The sequence below is a fragment of the Orycteropus afer genome, unplaced genomic scaffold, assembly GCF_000298275.1.
Source record: "Orycteropus afer afer isolate SDZICR_OR568_19922 unplaced genomic scaffold, OryAfe1.0 scaffold00231, whole genome shotgun sequence".
Taxonomy (NCBI): Eukaryota; Metazoa; Chordata; class Mammalia; order Tubulidentata; family Orycteropodidae; genus Orycteropus; species Orycteropus afer.
The window spans coordinates 4,463,368-4,485,228 of record NW_006921818.1 but is presented as its reverse complement, the minus strand read 5'-3'; the positions used below and the strand labels follow the sequence as shown (position 1 = coordinate 4,485,228).

Genomic DNA, 21,861 nt, shown 5'->3' with positions numbered 1-21,861 from the left:
ACCTCTGGAAGTTCTCTGTCATTATACTGCTGCAACCATTTCTGAATTATCTTCAGTAAGATCTTACTTGCATGCGATATTAATGATACTGTTCTATAATTTCCACATTCTGTGGGATCACCTTTCTTTGGAATGGGTACAAATATGGATATCTTCCAGTCAGTTGGCCAGGTAGCTGTCTTCCAAATATCTTGGCATAACCGAGTTAGTGCCTCCAGTGGGGCATCTGTTTGTTGAAACATTTCAATGGATATTCCATCAATTCCCGGAGCCCTGCTCTTTGCAATTCCTTCAGTGCAGCTTTGACTTCTTCTTCAGTATCATTGGTTCTTGATCATATGGCATCTCCTGAAATGGATGAACATAGATCAGTTCTTTTTGGCATAGTAACTCTGTGTATTCCTTCTTTTGATGTTTCCTGCATCATTCAATATTTTGCCCAGAGAATCTTTCAGTATTGCAACTCAAGGGTTAAATTTTTCCTCGGTTCTTTCAGCTGGAGAAATGCTGAGTGTGTTCTTCCCTTTCGGTTTTCTAACTCCAGGTTTTTGCCCATTTCATTATAGTAATTGGCTTTGTCTGCTTGAGCTGCTCTTTGAAATCTTCTGTTCAGCTCTTTTATCTTGTCATTTGTTCAATTTGCTTTAGCTACTCTCTGCTCAAGGGCAAATTTCAGTCTCTTCTGTCATTCGTTTTAGTCTTTTCTTCTTTTCTTGTCTTTTTAGTGACCTCTTGCTTTCTCCATGGATGATGTTCTTAATGTCATCCCACAATTCTTCTGGTGGTCTCTAAATTCAGGAGGGATATATTCAAGACCATAGTTTGGCTCTCGTGGACTTGTTTTGACTGTCTTTATCTTCAAGTTGAACTTGCATATGAGTAGTTGATGGCCTGTTCCACAGTCAGCTCCTGGCTTTGTTTTGGCTGATGAGCTTTTCCATCACCTCTTACCACAGATGTCAATCTGATTCCTGTGTATTCCATCTGGCGAAGTCCACATATGTAGGTAGCCACTGTTTGTGTTGTTGAAAAAGGTTCATTTGCAATGAATAAGTCTTTGGTCTTGTAAAATTCTATCATGTTATTTCCAGCATCATTTCTGTCACCAAGGACAAATTTTCCAACTACCGGTGATTCTTCATTTCCAACTTTTGCATTCCTGTCACCAGTGATAATTACCACATCCTGATTGTATGTTCGGTTATTTTCAGACTGCAGAAGTTGATAAAAATCTTCAATTTCCTCATCTTTGGCTTTGGAAGTTGGTGCATAAATTTGAATAATAGTTGTGTTAACTGGTCTTCCTTGTAGGTGTATGGATATTATCCTATCACTGACAGCATTGTAGTTCAGGGCAGATCTTGAAACATCCTTTATGATGATGAACACCATGCCATTCCTGTTCATATTCTCATTCTCAGCATAGTAGATCACATGGTGGTCTAATTCAAAATGGTCAAAACCAGTCCATTTCAGCTCAATAATGACTAGGCTATCAATCTTTATGTGCTCCATTTCATTTTCGACAACTTCCAGTTTTCCTAGACTCATGCTTCATACATTCCATGTTCCGATTATTAATGGATGTTTGCAGTTGTTTCTCCTCAATTTGAGTCTTGCCACATCAGCAAGTAGAGGTCTTGAAAGCTTTACCTTATCCACATCATTAAGGCTGATTCTACTCTGATGATGCAGCTCTTTCTTGGTCCTATTTTGAAAGCCTTCCAACCTATGTGGCTTATCCTCCTGCACTGTGTCGGACAATGTTTCCGGGCTATTCATAAAGTTGCACAGTAATGTATCAGACAGTGTTTCTCTGCTATTCATAAGGTTTTCCCTGGCCATTTCTCTGAGAAGTGGACGGCCTCTTCCTCTTTCCTAGTCTGTCTCAGTCTGTAAGCTGCTGAAACCTGTGCACCATGTGCAACTCTACTGGGTTTGAGACACTGGTGGCACAGCCTTAAGCCTCATAGCAACACGTCACCACAGTAGGACAAACTGACAGACAAGTTTGTCTTCCTTAGCTGTTCAAAACCTCTTCACTCTCCCCATCCTCCCCTTACATAGATCCCTGCCTCTTTCCTGCTGCCTGGAAGGGGCTGGGTTCCTGGCCTTACCTGGATCCCTAACTCTGCTTCCTTGCTCTGTCCTAGTCCCCCACCACCAGGCTTTTCTCTGCTTTCCCACCACTTGGGAGGGGAGTGGTCTGGGACCCTGGCCTGACCTGGATCCCTGTCTATGTTTCCTCACTCTATCCTGGTCCCCACCCCCCACCCCCGACTTTTTCTCTGCTTTCCAGCTTTCCCACCACTTGGGAGGGCTGTGGCCTGGCTCCCCGACCTTACCTAGATCCCTGCCTCTGCTTCCTCACTCAATAATAATAATAATAATAATAATAATAATAGTAATAATAATAATAATAATTTTAAAACAGAGAAAAACAAACAAACTAAAAAATAAAAGGAAAAAAAATCTGGGCGGAGTAGGGCAGAGCAGCCAGGCTTCGTCAGAGCACACAGACCAGGATGGAGTTCCTGCTGGTCCAGAAGGTGGGTGGGAGTGAGGGATGGCCATACATCTGTTCACCAAGAGAGTGTGGGGTATAAGAGTAACAAATGGAATATTGCACCTTTCCAGTCTTTTGCGTCTGGAATGTCCTTGGCAAATGGAGCCTATTCTTAATCCCTGTAATCTGGGAGAATGCTGTTGCTTTAAATATCCAAAATGGTTGAACTGCTTGTAAACATTCAAAATGGCTGTACCCTCTGGATAAGCAGAAGTCCACAGCTCAGCCCACCTTCCTCTTCGCCGCTTCCCCTTTTATTCACTGGCCACTAGTGCAGTCCTCCATGTAGCCTCTGGCCAGTAGGCCTGATGTTTAGGTTAATTCTTAGGTCCTAACACCACTAGGCAATATCCAAGTTATCAGATCTGTGCTGTCAGGATCGCTGACAGACTGTAGCTCCATATGTCTCCTTTTTTGGTGTTTTCATGCAGGTTCTTCCACTAGGTGGAGCTTAGTCCATTTCTGTATCCTTCCTTTCAAAGCTCAGGGCTCCAGCATTATCTTCTGTACCTGTGTTAATTGGTTCTCCTTTTCTTTGTTGAAGAGGGTCTGTGCAGTTTGTCTGCTTATTCTGCCATCTTACTGGAACTCACCCTAAACTGTATTTTTCAATTGTTTCAACCTACTTTGACTCAACAATAAGGATATTTGTTGTAAAAGTAACTACAATTTATTGAGTACTTAGATTGTAAGCTCAGGGCTAGGCAAGAGATGAAGAAACTGAGGCTCAGAAAGATAAAATGACTTAGCCTGGGACACAGCTAGCAAATGTCAACTGGGATTCATATGGTTTTAATAAAACCCGAGTGTTTTCTCTTATACTATCTGCCTCCCTAAGAGTGGAAAGATGTTTAAAAAAAAAAAAAAAAAAAAAAATACAGTAACAGAGTTACACAGAGAGAAGAAATTATTTGGTGGCAGCCCTGAGGCTATAACTCCAAACTGATGTCTCCCCATTTAAATTTTTTATTTCACAGATTCATGAAACATTTTTTCCTTTCATACGGTGCCTATTTGGTGCTCATAACGCAAACCCCCAATCTGTACATTTCTTAGGTATTCATGTGCTGACAGTAGACTTGTTCCACTTCCAGGAGGCTATGAAGAGAAGGAGGACCCCTGGCAGACAGTAGTTAAGTGCACTGCTGCTAACCAAAAGGTTAGCAGTTCAGACCCAGTTTGCTTTGCAAGAGTCAGATGTGGCAGTCTGCTTCTGCAAAGATTCACAACCTTGGAAACCCTATGGGGCAGTTCTACTCTGTCCTATAAGGTCACTATGAGTCAGAATCTACTTGATGGGCAATGAGTTTGGTTTTTATTGGATGTAGAGAGGAAAGGCCTCAAACCCAAGCATCTTGTTCTCAGTTTTGCAGATGTGATGCAGAGAATTCAGAGGGTTTAAATCACAATCGCCAGGTGGTGCTGGCACATGGCTGGGCCCTACTGGTGGAAATGTACTTCACCATAAACAACTTCCTATCACCTCCCCCATTTGATGCTGCTTAGTAAGTCCTGAAATTACTTTCATGTATTCATTTATCAATCTTTGAAAATGTCTCCATACAAATGAACATCTCACACAAATAAAGTATAAAAATTTTACTTTTAAGATCAGATTTCCAGGGACCCTCAATGCATTTAAATGATGCATTTGTTTCCTGGAACCAGCTTTGTCTAAAAGGTGATTTTTGGTATTATAAAAGCAATGGAATTATTACTACAGTGATAATAAATGATTCAAGGATTATAAAGAATTCTTACAATTCTGAAAAACTATATAAATTATGTTTTTTTTTTTTTTTTCCTAAAGACTAAATAGAAGCATACCAAAATGTAAATGGTGGATATGTCTGAGTGGTGAAAGTATGAATGATTCAATTTTTATTGTCTCTCTTTCTGTATTTTCCAATTTTTAGTAGTCATTCTACTACTTAAAAATATATATAAGACAACTTTGAAATATATTACATAGCATTTTGAAAACACAATCAATCATACCCTCTTAACCCAGTAACTATGACCTGCTTGGTATCTCTCCGTTCAGACTTCCTGTGCATCTGTTTCTTATTTACATTTATTTGGATCATTTACAGTCACCCATCTTAAAACAGTTAATAGTAGTATGAAATTCTGACAGCCCATGTGCCAAATTGACTTTATCAGAAGATGGCAAGCAGTACTGAATGGGTGGTAGAGTTAAGTACAAAGAAGGGAAATGTGAGTTAATATACTCATTTAAATGCTCTGCAAGTTATTTCTGTTCCTATTAGGTAGCATCATTGCCCAGAAAATGGACTGAGAGGGGAAGACAGAGGGCTTATAGAAGGGGAAAGGAAGGTAAACGTTTGCTTGGTGGGTCTGGGAGGAAGGTGTGGCCTCTGGATCGATAAGCTGCACTCAGGCGCAGCTGTCAGCAGCACACTCAGGCCAAGGGTTAGGCAGATAAGGAATCACTCTACATCTCTCATTGGACAACCCTAGTAGAAACAACATGCACAAGTGAAGGTCCAGATACCCAGCAAGGCAGCCAAGTCCAGGTTTACCCAAAAAGAACATCTCCGAGCCAACTCGGACACCAATCCTTCTTTCCTGTTTCACAGACTCAACTTTTTTCCAGCCAGCTGTTTTTCACATAATTCAGTCTATTTTTAGAGCTATTTTAAGTCAAAGCTCTTTCTTTAAATGGTTAGCTCTTCAGGAGCTAAGGCTGTAACTACAAATTGTGTTTGCTTGCTCACTCTTCAGAACATAGTTTCAAACTTAAAGCCTCCTCACACAGCTAGCTCCACAACAGTCCCAGTTCCTTAAGTTCAGGGCCTACACAAAGTCTCCTGACTCCTGTTGTTCATTCATGATTCTCTTTTCTTGTGACTTCAGAGATCAGAAGGATAATGGTTTAAGGCTCAGGCATAGGTTAGCCTAATATTTACTATCATTCACAAAGTAGCTACAGACCTGCCAACAGACTGCCCAGGAAAAACATTCCGAGTTTTACTGGACTGATGTTATTTTTAAGAAATCTGTTCTGTTTTCAACAATCTATTTACAGATGGAAGCAACCTCCTCTTGAGGGGCCAGGCTGTTTTCAAGAAACACCTCCTAAAAGGAGGTGCTTGGGGGAAAAGGAAATCAGCATCTTTACTACAGCATCAGACCATTCATGCATTGTGAAGGTGCAGGGGAGGACATAAGATCTGAAGTGGTCACCAGTGTCCCCTGTTCCCCTCAGGGCAGGGATTGCCCAACTGTAAAATGAGGGACTGGAATAAGGCTCTCCAAGGGCTTTCTGCTTTCAGCTGCAGCATCCACTGCCACTCAGTCTAATATCTGGGACAGGTGATAACCAAGGTCAGGGGTCTCTAAGTTTTTTTAAATCATATACCCCAAACAATTATAAGTGTCAGTTTTGGTATATTCTTTTTCTTTTGCTCAATAGTAGTATTTTCTTTTAATGTTTCTTGCAGGACTCTTTCCTAGCTGTTTGTACATTTCCTGAAATTTTAGTTAAAACCAAGTTTTCTGTAAATGCACTTAACTGAGCTCAGGTAAACTGCATTATGCTACAGTATTTTGGAAACCAACAAGTAAATGAAATCACAGCTATCGTTACCTGCCATGAAGTTCTCCTGTATTTCCTCCAACATTCCTTATTAAAAACCAAACCAAACTCATTGCCGTTGAGTCAGATCCAACCCATAGCGACCCTTCCTTGGGTTTCCGAGGAGGTATCACTACGGAAGTAGATTGCCCAATCTTACTTCTGAGGAGTGGCTGGTGGGTTTGAACTGCTAGCCTTCTGGTTAGCAGTCAAATGCCTTAGGCATTACACTACCAGAGCATTCTTTATAGCAGAGACTAATTTCTTCCTAATATCTTTAGAAGAAGCCCTGGCACAGTTTAAGTCCTCTGCTGCTAATCAGTGGGTTGGCGGTTCAAGCCCACCAGCTACTCCTGTGAGAAAAGACCTGGTGATCTGCTTTGGTGAAGATTACAGCCTTGGACGCTCTATGGGGAAGTTCCACTCTGCCCTCTGGGGTTGCTATGAGTCAGCAATCAATTCAATGGAAATGGGTGATCTCCCTAGACTGAAGTATACTGTTCGTTTTTTTAATTTTCTTCCCCCCTAAGTCACCTGTAAGGAGCTCTGGTGGTGCAGTGCCTAAGGCATTTGACAGCTAACCAGAAGGTTGGTGGTTCAAACCCACCAGCCACTCCACGGAAGGAAGATGGGGCAATCTACTTCCGTAAAGATTTACTGCCTTGGAAACCCAATGGGGATCGCTATGAGTTAGAATGGACTCAATGGTAGCAGGTTTGATTTTCTTTTTTGGGGGGGGGAGTAAGTCACCGGTACCCCAAGGGAACATCCTGTGCCTGCATCCTTTTAAATGAGGTCCTATAATAATATATCAACAAATACTTTCTGAGCTCCTAGTATGGAGCAGGGAGTGTGCTGGAGGCTGTGAAAGATGTAAAGATAAATCAAATTCTCCGCCCTGAAGGAGATTCTCTTAGGCAACAGGTGAGAGAAGATGTTGAGGGAACTGGAATGTGCCTTCAGGTCCTTTTCCTAAGCAGTAGCATTATGAGGTCTTTGCAAGTTGAACTGGACATAAAATTCTTATCAAAGCTGCATTTTCCATTGATTGATAGCATTAAGGATTGCAAAAGAGAATCCTAAGGTTACCTTTATTTCTGTTCTTTTTGCACTAGCTTTTTTTCTCTGCATTGATGCCTGTAGTAAAATTTTCAAAACTCTTTTGATTTAAATTATTGCCAGGATGTTTTTAGGGGAATGACAGTTTTAATTTATTTAATTTAAGTGAGCTCTTTTGATATATAAATAGAAGTTTTTATTTTTAAAGCTCCTTTTGGCTTTTTTCTCTTATTGACTGTCTTTTTCCTTTGCTTTGGTTTATTCTTCAGGACACCATTTAGAGAATGACTTCTTAGTTTCTCTTCTACGTATCTATCACCATCTTTTTCATAGTGTTACCAGTGGCACAAATTTGACTTACCACCTTGTCAATTCTGTTTTATACAAAAGATTAATGTTTTATACAGAAGATTATAAGATTAATAATTAAAGAGAGATGAGTAAGAATTTCAAAGAAGCTAAACTTCAATAATGGAAACTAACAGAAGGAATGATAGAGGTAAACACCAATGCCTGCTAAAACTAGTAGGTGAAAATTTGATGAGAAACCAGATATTCACATAGTTTCAAAGTCTCTCCCTACACATCACTTGTGTTAATAATGGCTGACACAGACTAATTTCCAAAATGTGAAGAAAACTCATGTCTCCATTCTGATAGCAGCCACCATATGGCACTATCTCTCTCTGACCCTAACCAGAGTTAGGTCTTCACAAGGTCAGTCCTGTCCTTCGAGCTCCTGCCAAATAGGCAAATGCCAGTCTCTCTACTGGCTCCCACTGCCCCCAGTGGATATGATATTTTGCTCTATTAATTCACAGAGCTCATAGAGACTACCTCTACTTACTGTTATCCATTTATTATAACCAGCAAGGATACAAGAAGAAATGTATCAGGCAAGGTCTCGGAGAGGGCCAAGCAAAGATGGCTTCCATTGTCCCCAGGGCCATGCTGCATCCTCTCTGGGGCATGGATGTTTTTGCAAACCCAGGAAGCACAAAAGAGAGTTCCAAGGTCCAAACAGCCTATTAAGTCATCAGGACTTCAATATATATGCATGACTGGAGCCTTGACGCATACGCACAACTGATACCAACATGCCCGCTTCCTTCCTGAGCTTTGCTGCCAGGGTGAGGCATGTGCAGCCCCTACACGTTTACACATGTTTAAGTGTTGTCTGGCTATTCTATGAAACAAAGGCCTCTTGATTGCTGGAGAATTCCTAAGGCTAGTTTCAGAAAACAGAGACAGAAGGCCAAATTCTTTGTCCCACAGAAATTATAAATGACAAAAGGAAACTTTACTTGTAACAAAAATAGTAAGTTCACAGTAACGTGACACACAGTAGACATCACTTTAATCAAATGACAAAGCACACATCACCAATATTGAGACAAATTAACCTGGTGATGTGATACATGAAAAATAACACACATCAGCTCAGTGGTGTTCCTGCCAAAACCAAATAACCTGAGTGCAATCATGAGGACACATCAGAGGAGCACGAAGTGAGAGACTTTCTACAAAATAGCTGGCCTATACACCAACCAAAGACCAACCGATGCATTTGAATTGTGTTGGTGGAGAATATCGAATATACCATGGACCACCAGAAAAATGAACAAATCTGTCTTGGAAAAAATGCAGCCAGAATGCTCCTTAGAATGGAGGATGGCAAGACTTCGTGTCATGTAGTAGGGACATGTTACAAGGAGGGAACAGTCCCTGTAGAAGGATATCATGTTTGGTAAAATAGAGAGCCAGCAAAAAAGTGGAAGACCCTCAATGAGATGGACTGACACAGTGACTGCAGCAACAGGCTCAAACATAGCAAAGATGAGGACAGCACAAGATTACAAAGTATTTCTTTCTGTTGCATCTAGGGTCATGATGAGCTGTAACTGATTCCGACAGCATCTAACAGCAATGGTAACAAGAACATTTCAACAACAATACCAAGGAGACATGACAACTAAATGTAATGCATGATCCTAGATTGAACCCTGGATCAGGAAAAAAACAGAGAGTTATAAGTGACATGATGGGACACTTGCCAAAATCTGAATATAATCTGTGGAGTGGATAAAAATATGAAATATTAATTTCTTGATTTTGAGAACTGTGCTTTGGTTATATAAGATAATGCCTCTCCCCTTGGGAAATACATCTAAAGTAAAGGGGTAAAGGGACACAATGTCTCCAACACACTCACAAGTTGTCTAAAAAACAAAAACAAAACAGAGAGAAAGAGACAGAAAGAAGCATATAGTATATGGGGAAATTGGTGAACGTAGATATAGGATAGAGTGAAGTTTCTCCGATAAATGCTGTAATGTCTATGAAAGTTTAAAACTATATTCAAATAAAAAGTTAATGCTGTATAATAAGAATTGAAAGCAGTATTGAAGGTAGTACAGAGCAGCAACAAGCTATATTATGAAGTATAGAGCTTTATGAGTCCATAAATGTATACTAAGGTGAAGTATGGGAGAACCAATATATACAACTCTAAAAAGGACATCCTAGTGAATGTTTTTGATTGAGAACTGTAAGCAGAATCAGGCTTCTCAGCTGTAAGTTGGAGCAACAAGACAGCTGCTCTTCAGAAGGAAGGCTTCTGGGTACTGGTTTGGCCATAAGTCATTTGACATGAAGCTCTCAAGCTTGATTCTGAGAATGACCCACTGCTTAACCTTAAAAACAGGGTGTTTATTATGATCAGTGCTGGTAATGCTCATTGGCCAGTGGTTTCCAAAGTGTGGTAACCAGACTAGCAACATCACTCTTTCTAGGGAACTTGTTAGAATGCAAATTATCAGGCTCCACCACAGGCCTAATGAATCAAACTCTGGGAGAGGGGCCCAGCAATCCTTATTTTAACAAGCTCCCCAGGTGATTCTGACACTGTTTACAGTACTACTAGCCGGATAAAGAATGATGAATAAGATGCTGCCAGTGTCTAAATCATCTCAGTAGAACCTTTCTCATGACTGAAAAGATGATAACCAAGAGAAAAATCAACTGTTGATCCTGTTAAAGTAGTTAAATATGAGAAATGGTAATTTGACAAAATAAAATTGTTAACACTAGAAACATGAAATTATTCCTGTTTAGAAAGTGTGTTCAGCAAAGGATTTTAAACAAAGTCAGTAGGTCAGGATGTAGCTTTTGGTACATCCTTGGTAGATTTTATTATTTATTCATAATTCTCCTTCCTTTCCTTGCCCCAAGGAGTGCGGGTTGTACAACAGTTAAGTGCTCAGCAGTGAATCAAAAGGTTGGCGATTCAAACCCAATAGTGGCTCTGGCTGCAGTAGATAGACCTGGCAATCTGCTTCTGTAAAATTACAGCCAAGGAAAACCTATGCACCAGTTCTACTGTCATATGGGGTCACGGGGAGTGGAATCTACTTGGTGGCATCAAGAGCAGCAACATCCCTTGCCCTACTGAAGTTAGGGTTGCTCTTGTGATTGCTTTGGTCAATAAAAGGTTAGTAGATGAGAAGCAAGTGGAAGCTTTAAATGTGCTTTCCCTCTTTTGTGTCTGCCATATGCCCTGAGAAGGATATGCCTTGGACAGTCACCAGTACTGGGATGAGAGATGTATGGAGGAGACATGAACCTAGCCCTTTACTTGAAAGATAGTCACTCCAGTGGACCCACAGAGATCTAAGAGTGAGAAAAAGATATGCTTTTTGTAAGCCACTGAAATTTTGGGATTGTTATGTAAAAAAAAAAAAAAAAAAAAACCAAACTCACTGCCATTGAGTTGATCCCTACTTACAGCGACCCACATTGGGTTTCTGAGGAGGTAAATCTTTAAGGAACTAGATTGCTGAGTCTTCCTTCCATGGAGTGGCTGGTGGGTTTGAACTGTAAACCTTCTGGTTAGCAGTCAAATGCCTTAGGGACTACACCACCAGAGCTCCTGTTTGTTACATAGCATTATCCAAAAAAAAAAACAAACAAACAAAAAAAACCTGACTTAATACATAAGATACACAAAATATTTCAAGAAAATGTAAAGGATGATACAACAAAGTTTGCAAACCTAGGATTAGTGACTGTTTTGTAACTTTTTACTTTATTTTCCTTAAACAACAAAGAAAGCTTATACTTTCTTAAATCATTCCACTAGTGCTATTCTCCTCCTAGCTTCCTACAGAAAGCCACTATTTAAATATTTCTACTCCTTTCTTTAAAAAGTACTTTGTAGATATGTAAAGTAGAATTCAGGATGCAAAATGTTATACCCACTTTGGAAAACAATTTGGTAGTTTCTTATAAAGCATTCCCACTGTTAGGAGTTTACCCAAGGGAAACATAAACTTCATACACAAAAAAACAATACATGATTATTTATAGCAACTCTACTCATGATTGCTCCAAACTGGAAACAACTCAAATGTCCTTCACCTGGTGAATGGTTAAATAGACTGTGTTACATCCATATAAGTGTTGTTGTTATGTGCTGTCAAGTCGGACCCAACTCATAGCAACCCCTCCTTGGGTTGCTGAGGCAGTATCACGGAAGTAGATTGCCCAACCTTCCTTCCGAGGAGTGGCTGGTGGGTTTGAACTGCCAGCCTTCTGGTTAGCAGTCAAGTGCCTTAAGCACTATGCTACCAGAGCTCCTATATAATAAGTACTCCCAGCAAAAAAAGGAATAAGCTATTGATACACATAACAGCATGGATGAATCTCAAGAAGCCAGAACTCAAAAGGCTACATCTACATGGCTGTCATCCTGTGACATTTTTAAAAAGGTGAAACATAGAGAATGAAAGCAGATTAGCTGTTGTCAGGATTAGAAGTGTGGGGATGAGTTGACAACAAAAGGAGGACGGGGAAAGTTTGGGAAGCAATGGAATGGTTTATATGTTGATTCTATATTTTATGTCCATCAGTTAAAATATTTAATCAAAGGCAACCAGGTAAACGGAAAGCCATCCATGTTCATAGATTGGAAGACTTAATATTAAGATGTCAATACGACTAAAACGATCTACAGGTTCAATGCAATCAATCCCTAAATCAAACTTACAACAGCCTTTAAATTTTTTTTCCAGAAATGGTAAAGTCAATCTTATTCAAATGGAACTGCAAAGAACCTTGAATAACTAAAACAATCTTAAAAAAAAAAAAAGGTAGGAGGACTCATATTTCCTAGTTTCAAAACATTACTACAAAGCTACAGTAATCAAAAGAGTGGTGCAGGTACAATGACAGACATATGTTGTTGTTGTTAGGTGCTGTGCAGTCAGTTTCCCCTCATAATGACCTTATGTACAACTGAGTGAAACAATGGCAGGTTCTGTGTTATCCTCACAATTGTTGGTATGCTCGAGTACACCATTGCAGCCACTGTGTCAGTCCACCTCACTGAGGGTCTTCCCCTTTCTTGCTGATACTCTACTTTACCAAGCATGATATTCTTTACCAAAGACTGGTCCCTCCTGACAATGGGACCAAAAAGTACCTAAGATGAAGTCTGGCCATTCTCACCTCATAAGGAGCATTCTATCTGTAACTCTTCCAAGACAGATTTGTTTGTTCTTCTAGCAGTCCAGGGGATTTTCAATGCTCTTCACCCAAACCACAGTTCAAAGTCCTTAATTCTTCAGTCTTCCTTATTCATTGTCCAGCTTTCACATGCGTATGAGGCAATTAAAAATACCATGGCTTGGGTTTAGTGCACCTTAGTCTTCAAAGAGACATCTTTCCTCTTCAGCACTTTAAAAAGGTCTTTTGCTGCAGATTTGCCCAGTGCAAAATACATCCTCTGATTTCTTGAATGGTGCTTCCACTGGTGTTGACTGTGGAACCAAGTAATATGAAATCTTTGACAACTTCAATCTTTTCTCCATTTATCATGATGCTGCTTATTATAAGGTCTAGAGGACTTTTGTTTTGTTTATGTACAATCCATACTGCAGACTGTAGTCTTCAATCTTCATCAGTAAGTGCTTCAAGTCATCTTCACTGTCAGCAAGCAAGGTTGTGTTGTCTGCATATTGCAGGTTGTTAATGACTCTTCATCCAATCCTGATGACCCACTCTTCTTCATACAATCCAGCTTCTTGGATTATTTGCTTAAGCATACTGACTGAATAAGTATGGTGAAAAGATACAACCCTGACACACACCCTTCCTGATTTGAAACCATGCAGTATCCCTTTGTTCTGTTTGAATGACTGCCACTTGGTCTATGTACAGGTTTCTCATGAGCACAATTAAGTGTTCTGGAATTCCCATTCTTTGTGCCATTATCCATAATTTGTTATGATCCACACAGTCAAAAGCTTTGCATAATCAATAAAACATAGATAAACATTTTTCTGATATTCTTTGACATATACACCAATAGAATATAATAGATATATAGACTAATAGAATAAAATGGAGAATCAAGAAAGAAACTCATAAATCTATGGACAATTGACTTGACAAAGGTGACAGATCCTCTTAATGGGGAAAGAATAGTTTCTTCAACAAAGGGTGCTGGGACAATTGAATATCCGTATGGAAAAGAATGAAGTATGACCTACCTCACACCATTTATGACAATTAACTCAAAATAGATAAAAGTTAAAGCCATAAAACTCTTAGAAGAAAATATAGGGGTAAATCTTCAGGACTTTGCATTTGACAATGGATTCTTGATGCAATACTGAAAGCATGAGCAACAAAAGAAAAAATAAATAAATTTGGACTTCATCAAAGAAAAGTTTGTGCATTAAAGCATGTTATCAAGAAAAAGATAAATTACAGATTGGAGGAAATATTTGAAAATCATATATCTGATAAAGGGTTAATAGCCAGAATATATAAGTAACTCATATAACTCAATAACAAAAAGACAAAAAGCTCAATCAAAAAATGAGCAAAGAACTTGGATAAACATTTCTCAAAGGAAGATATAAAACATGTGAAAAGATGTTCATGATCATTAGTTATTAGGGAAATGGAAATAAAAACCACAATGAGATACTACTTCACACCATTAGGATGACGATTATATATATACATATATATAAATAAACTAATTCACTGCTGTCAAGTTGGATCTGACTCATAGCAATGTGTCTTTGGGTTTTCTAGGTGGTATCTCTATGGAAGTAGATTGCCCAATTTTCCTTACAAGCAGTGGCTGGTAGGTTTGAACCACTAGCCCTCAGGTTAACAGTCAACTGCCTTAGACATATATTTGTTGTTTTTAGGTGCCATGGAGTCAGCTCTGACTCACTGCAACCTATGTACAACAGAACAAAACACTGCCTGCTTTCATATATACGTATATATGTACGTTGTATATATAAAAATAACAAGTGTTGGTGAAGATGGTGGAAAAATGGGAACCCTTGTCCATTGCTGGGGGTATTAGAAAATGGTACAGAAGCTATAGAAAACAGTTTAGCAGTTCATTGCAATGTTCACTACGGCACTAGGCACAATTGCCAGAAAGTGCAAACAACCCATGTCTATCAATAGATGAGTGGATAAACAAAATATTGAAACAGACTAAAAGCAGATGAATGCATAGAGATAGAAAGTAATTAGTGGGTACCATGGGTTAGAGGTAGGGGTAGGTGAATGGAAGAAAAACAAACAAAAGGTGATCAAGAAGAGAGGTGGCATAATTCTAGATTTGTTCTCTACATCTTCATTTCCAAGTGGTCTGAATTATTCCTCTTGGGCCTTTGGACTCACCTGCCCATGACTCAGAGTTGCATTGATTAGGTATCTACCTGGGCAGGTGCATTCTGGTCACATATAGAAATCAAATTATAGGTCTACTAACACACACACACACACACACACGGAGAGAGAGAGAGAGAAAGAGAGAGAGAGAAAGGGAAATTCTACATAATATTATATGTTTGTGGGCTGTGGGATTATAGGTCTTTTTCAGAACTTTTTGACATTTTCCAGTTTTCTTCACAGTGCATGTATTATTTACGACTTCTTTTTTAAATTAAAAATAAAATAAATAAATAGTTCTGAATCAGAGGGATTGGAATAAAAGCTCTTTGAGCATCTATTCTGTGCCAGAAACATGACAGGTGCTAGGCAAACAAATGTGAAGAAAACATATGTGATGCCTGTCTTTGTAGCGATTATATTCTGGAAGCACATACATTTGTGTCATGTGGCTGGGCATAGAGCTCTAGAGAGGAGTGGAGGGGAAGACACAGGCAGACGAGGGCCAGGTCCATGGGTCCATGGTAAGAGCTCTGGATAATGGTCTACAAGCAATGAGATTACAAATCTGATTTTATGTTTATATTGCATATAAACATAAAAACCAAACCCACTGCCACTGCGTCAATTCCAACTCATAGTGACTGTACAGTGCGGAGCAGAACTGCCCCATAGGGATTCCAAGGCTGTAATCTTTACAGAAGCAGACTGCCTCACCTTTCCCCCATGGAACAGCTGGGGGGTTTGAACAACTGACCTTTTGGTTAGCAACCAAATGCTTTAACCACTGTACCACCAGAGCTCCTTGATAACTGTGTATAGTTTTATATATCATTGTTGCATAGTTTTACAGCTTGTTTTGAAGGTGTCAGATCCAGGTAGTAATTACATTAAAGGAGGCCTGGTGGTGCAAACAGTTAAGTGCTTGGCTGCTGATGTAGAAGTCGGCAGTCTCTGCTGGAGAAAGACCTGACAATCTGTTTCTGAAAAGAATACAGGTAAGATAACCTTACAGGACAGTTCTACTCTGTGACACAGGGTCACTATCAGTTGGAACCAACTCGATGGCACCCAACAACACCCACCATCATACTTAATTCCAACCCCAACCTATTCCAATTATGACTGGTTCATATACCCTTACTTGGAGAAGACAGCAAGTCGGCAGGCTGTTTCCTTCACTTGCCCTACTCCCAGGGAAAACCACATCTTAAGGCATTTTACTCATAATTCTAAAGTAAATGTCATGATTGCAAGTGTTTTTGTAAAAAAGCCAGTACCCAAACCTCCAAGACCACGCCCTGAAAATCTTTAAGTCCTACTCACACATCTAGTTAGCTAGAAATCCAACACAAGGTAAACAGGGTAGGGAGACTGTCTTCACCTCCTCCTCCCCTTTGCCTATGGTATCTGATTAAGACAGTGGTTCTGGGCTCTAGATGCACCTTAGAATCTTAAACAAAACAAAGCAAAACAAAACTTTCATACCAGCCCTACCTCAGACCAGTTAAGTCACATCCTTGAGGGATTAGGTGCTGAATTCTATAGGCTTATTATCTTTATTATATTTACAATCTGTCCATTTGTTTTGGCACCTCTTCAGGCCCCATCATCTCATAGATTTGCTAATTAAACAGTATTCTAATTGTTAGTCTGTAATCTCTTTAATAACAGTGGTAATGGTAGGGGCTGAAGTGATGGTAGTAAGCTAACAGGTACTGAGTGAGGACTTACTTTGTGTTAGGCACTGTTTTGAGTTCATTACATGCTGGCTCATCTTCTCACAATTCTGAAAGGTCAGTCCTCTATTGATCTCTGTTTTACTGGTGAGGAAACTGACACAAAGAGAGAGGAAGTAATTTGCCTGGAGATGCACAGACAGCCAAGAGTTGGAGCTGGGATTCAAACCCACCTGGATGATATAGCTTTAACATACACACCCTCCTTGCCAGCTACCTCAGGTTTTGCTCCTACAGCAAATGTGCATCTCAGATGTTGGAATGAGATACTTTGAGACTGGAGTAGTGATCTCTTAATTTTTAGAATTTCAAGTGAATTTTAAGGTTTGGCATAGTGCCTAAGGCATCTGACTGCTAACCAGAAGGCTGGCAGTTCAAACCCACCAGCCACTCCTTTGAAGGAAGATTGGGCAATCTACTTCTGGAGAGATACCGCATTGGAAACTCAAGAAGGGGCTGCTATGAGTTAGAACCAACTAGATGGCAGTGAGTTCGGTTTATTTTTTTCTCCCATAAATGCTCTTTAAGCTTTTGATCATTTATGGGAGAAAATGCTCAAGGTTTTGATGTCAGTTTCTGCTTTTTCTATACAGGTACACAGAGTATGATAATACTGTTGTTCCTCGTTATTCATGGCGGATTGGTTCTAGAAACCCCGTGGGTACCCAATTCCTCAGATGATCAACTCCCTTATATAAAATAGTGTAGTATTTGCATATAACTTAGGAACATCCTCCTGCATACTTTAAAAATCATCTCTGGGTTATTTATAATACCTAATACAATGTAAATAACACCCTCAGCTCCTCCTAGCCTATGAAGGATTGCTCTGACCATTTAATTGCTTCTATTTTTTTCTAAGTGTATTTGATCCACAGTTGATTGTATCCATGATACAGAACTCAAAGATTCTAGGGGTCCAATTGTATACAATTTACTCTAAAATTATCCATTTTTCTATCTACAATGGACTATATCAACAGTTCACACTGCTCTGCCCTTAGACAAAATAAGAAGGCACTGCTCCATCCTAATGCTGAATTATTATTTGCAGCGCACACTTTTGCAATGGTTGGATGTTTGCTTGGCAGTTGGAGTCACAGATCTCAAACCTTGTTGAGGGTTAGGGAGTTCATGTCACTTACACAGAGATAATAACTAAGGATAAGTAGCTGATTTATTTGAGGAGAAGAATCTGAAAGAAAATGGAAGTTCAGAGAAGCAAGTGGTAGATACAGCCCTCATGTGAGATGTTGGGAGGTAAACATTAGAAGGGAAATAGGATAATACTCACAGGAGGAAGAAGGCCAGACACAAGTTTTTTTTTTTTTAATTTAATTTTTTCAAAGATGGATTGCTCGGTATAACAGGAAGGATGGGAAACTCGGAATACATGTGCTAGTTTTAGAGAGAAATATAGTAACCAGTTGCCACTGAGTAAGCTCCAATTCATGGCAACCCCATGTGTTAGGACAGAACTGTGTTCTTTAGTGTTTTGAAGTACATCACTTGGCCTTTCTTCCAGAGTACCTCTGGATGGACTCAAACCTGCAATTCTTTAGTTACCATCCAAGCTTGTTAGTACTCCTGAGAAATGTGTGGACCATCTGCACCATACAGGGTCTCTCAGGGGTAAATCACTTTCTCTAAAAGCTGATGGAAATATGTATGATGGACAATATGTAGAGAGTGTTGATGTGGAGAGATGAGAGGACAGAGGGTCTCAGGAACTGCTGGAGAGGGCTGAGGAGTGGCACAGGATGGGTGGGAGGCAGAGAGAGACTGAAAAGACCAGGAATATGAAACAACCTGTTGGATGAGCTGGAACAAACTAGATTCGTTTTGGGTGGACTTGGGATTGCAGGTTCTCTGCCATAACTGGCTGGTACCACTAGAGGGCACTTGTACCTCATGCGCTACTACCCAAAGGGAAGTCCTGGCCTCCAGAGTCACCACTTTGGTCTGTCTATCTTGGGATCACTTGAGTCCTCAGCAGTCTAGGCTCTATATGCTCTGTTCAATGAGGTGCTCGTGACACGGTGCCAGGCCACAGAACCTGTTTCCAGATATCTGTATTGCTCAGGGCCAGCCTCGGATGGCTGATCCTGTTGCTTACTCTTCCTTACATAGGCGCTCAGCCACTCCTAGAGGATTGTGTGATGGATAGTGAATGGCTATGACAATCACCTGAGAACTCTAGACATCACTTTGTAAACTACCAAGGGTTCTTGGTTACTGGAAACCACATAGGCTTCCTGTGCCATTTGTTATCTTTCTACGTATATCTTCTTTCTCCTCAACTGGACTCTAAGCTTTTAAAGAACAACGACTATCAGGATATCTTAAAATGTCATGAATGAGATGAATCATTATGTCCAGCATTTGCTTTGAAAGAACCCACTGTAGTGGAAGGGGGGGTGTGGATGAAAGAACCATGGAACTTCCTTACATAATTCCTTTTATATATATATTTGGAATTTGCTATAGATAAAGTTTTTAAAAAATATCGATTCCTTATCTACTATAGTGTTAGTAATGAAGCCCTCAGTCTCCCTGTCTGTAAAATGGGTGACAGATCATGTCAGATGGGGTTCCTTCTAGCAATACCCACTATGATTTTGAGACTCACTGTACAAGAGGAAAGCACTGTTAGCTTGTGGGCAGGATGGTTGTTAAGGAAAGAGTTGCTCAGAGCTCTTAAGAAAAGTCTAATTAAGCAGAAGACATGAATAGACACTTCACCAAGGATGACATTCAAGAGGCCAACAAACATATGAAGAAATGCTCACCATCATTAGCCATTAGAGAGATGCAAATCAAAACAACAATGAGATTACCATCTTGCTCCAGCAATAGTAGCAAGGTTCAACGAGACAGAAAATAACAAATGCTGGTGAGGATATGGAGAGATTAGGACTCTCATACACTGCTGGTGGGACTGTAAAATGGTACAACCATTGTGGAAAGCAATATGGCGATTCCTTCAAAAATTGGAACTAGAAATACCATTTGACCCAGCTATTCCATTACTAGGTATACATCCTAAAGAAGTGAGAGCCATGACAAGAACAGACATATGCACACCCATGTTCATTGCGGCACTATTTACAATAGCCAAAAGATGGAAACAACCATGGTGTCCATCAACTGAGAAATGGATATCCAAATTATGGTACATACACACAATGGAATACTATGCAACCCTAAAGAATAATGTAGAATCTGCAAAACACTGCATAACGTGGATGAACTTGGAGGACATTTGCCGAGGGAAGTAAATCAATCACAAAAGGACAAATACTGTATTAGTCCATTATTGTAAAAGTCAAGGAAATGCTTATCTATGGAAGGACATTTTCTTTGTTGGTTAACAGGGGTGGGAGGGGAGGGTAGAGAATATGGTTAGATAGATAAGAGATAAGTTTTGATTTGGGTGAAGAGAAGGGCAATGTACCAAATGTGAGTGATCAACATAGTGGCACTGAGGAAGAGAAAGACATAGAGATACATGGGAAGTACAGACAACAAGGATGAACACTTTTGCACATATAGTATGATGTGGTCAGTGAAGGCAAACACGGGTGTATGGGTGGATAGATGGGTGGACAGGCTGAACTATTACTATGTCTATGAAGTGGGGAGTGCACCCAAGAACACGCATAGGGTTGGCAGACAGTGGTCCTATAGCTTTAAGTGTATGATCTGAATTCCCAGGTGTATAATGGAGCTGACAAGGGGCAAGGTTGTAATCACTGCTTGGTCACAGCCAGCTACCCAGAGGGACCAAGGAGGTAGTAAACCTGTGGGCTCAGGACCATAGTCACAGTGGACATCAAGCTCAAATGGCATAACATACTACAGAAAACTTTGTTCAACCTCCTACTGTGGCAAGTAGCAACTGGGATATTAAAAGCTTGCAAGCTGCCATCTAGATGCAACGATGGGTCTCTCTTCGTCCAGAGCCAAGAAGAATGAAGAAAACCAAAAATCCATGGGAACAATTAGTGCTAGCGACTGGTACATCATCTGATCTGGAGCCTATACAACTATGAAACCAAAAGAACTAGATGGTGCCTGGCTACTACTATCAATCACTTGGAAGAGGATCTATGTAGGAGATCCTGGATAGATAGGGAGAACAATGTGGAACAAAACTCAAAATCATTTGGAAAAAAAAGGGGGGGGGCAGGTTTGCTGGTCTGATAGAGGCTGGTGGAACCACTGAGACTATGGCCCCTAGCTGCCCTTCAAGTTTGGAATTGAATGCACGCCTGTGGCTTCCGGCCAAACAATGGACAGGCATATGAGTTGAGCATTTACCTGATGTAGATACACTCCTTGGAGAGAACAAGCATGGGAGAAAGAAGGGCTGCTTATGCACAGGAAGACAGCTCAGGGGGCAGGAATGCATGGAGGGATGGACACAGGGAAGAGGTAACTGTCGGGAGGAAGTGGGAGGGGAGATGTTGCATTGTGGTAAATTTTGGTCAGTGTCATGAGACAAAATGTATGTGAACTGCTGTATGGAAAGTGAATTTGCTCTGTAAATTTTCACCCATATCACAATTAAAAAAAAAAAAGAAGAAGAAGAAAAGTCCAATTAAGGGTAATAAAGTTACGTTCTAGGAATGTCTCTTAGTAGTGTTTGATTTTAGCCCTTTGCATGTCCCAAGGAGCTGAGGATACCTGCTCTGACCCCATTGCTCTAGCCTCCCAGGTTCCCCACCACCCAGACTTTCCTTAGTAGCTCAGAGCTGCCATGGTGCTTGGCAAAAAAGCCTCAGCTCTGTGTCTGTGCCCTGTGGGGTTTTTGTTTGCACATGTTTTAATTGATTCTTTCCTATAATACCCTACAGAAAAGCCTCTTCAACTTCTGCCTTGTGGTTACGAGGAAGAAGAGGAGGCAATACTGAATGAGTTCTAAGAGGAGGGAAAGGAGAAAATCTTCACCCATCTGAAGTGGGCAGAGGAATTCAGGGAACAGTGAGGAAAGATTTCAGCCAGCCTTTGATTGGAGCCAGCATTTATAAGGTCTCTTCTAGATCTGTAGAAGGATATGTGTGTGTGAGAGAGAGGATAATAACAAAAAACATTTAAGGTGTGGATATTAGGCCAGTATGTGTGGGTATGATGAAGTGAACAAGGTTTAACTGTTAAAAACCTCGGATCCCTCAGTTGTCCTCACTGTGCTTATATCT

The 21,861-nt window shown here is 40.2% G+C and overlaps 1 protein-coding gene across 1 annotated transcript in view; it reads right to left on the bottom strand.

The window, feature by feature from the left end:
* The window catches only part of TCF7L1 (transcription factor 7 like 1), a 266,734-nt gene that overhangs the window by 16,738 nt on the left and 228,135 nt on the right, over positions 1–21,861 (bottom strand). The window lies entirely within an intron of this gene.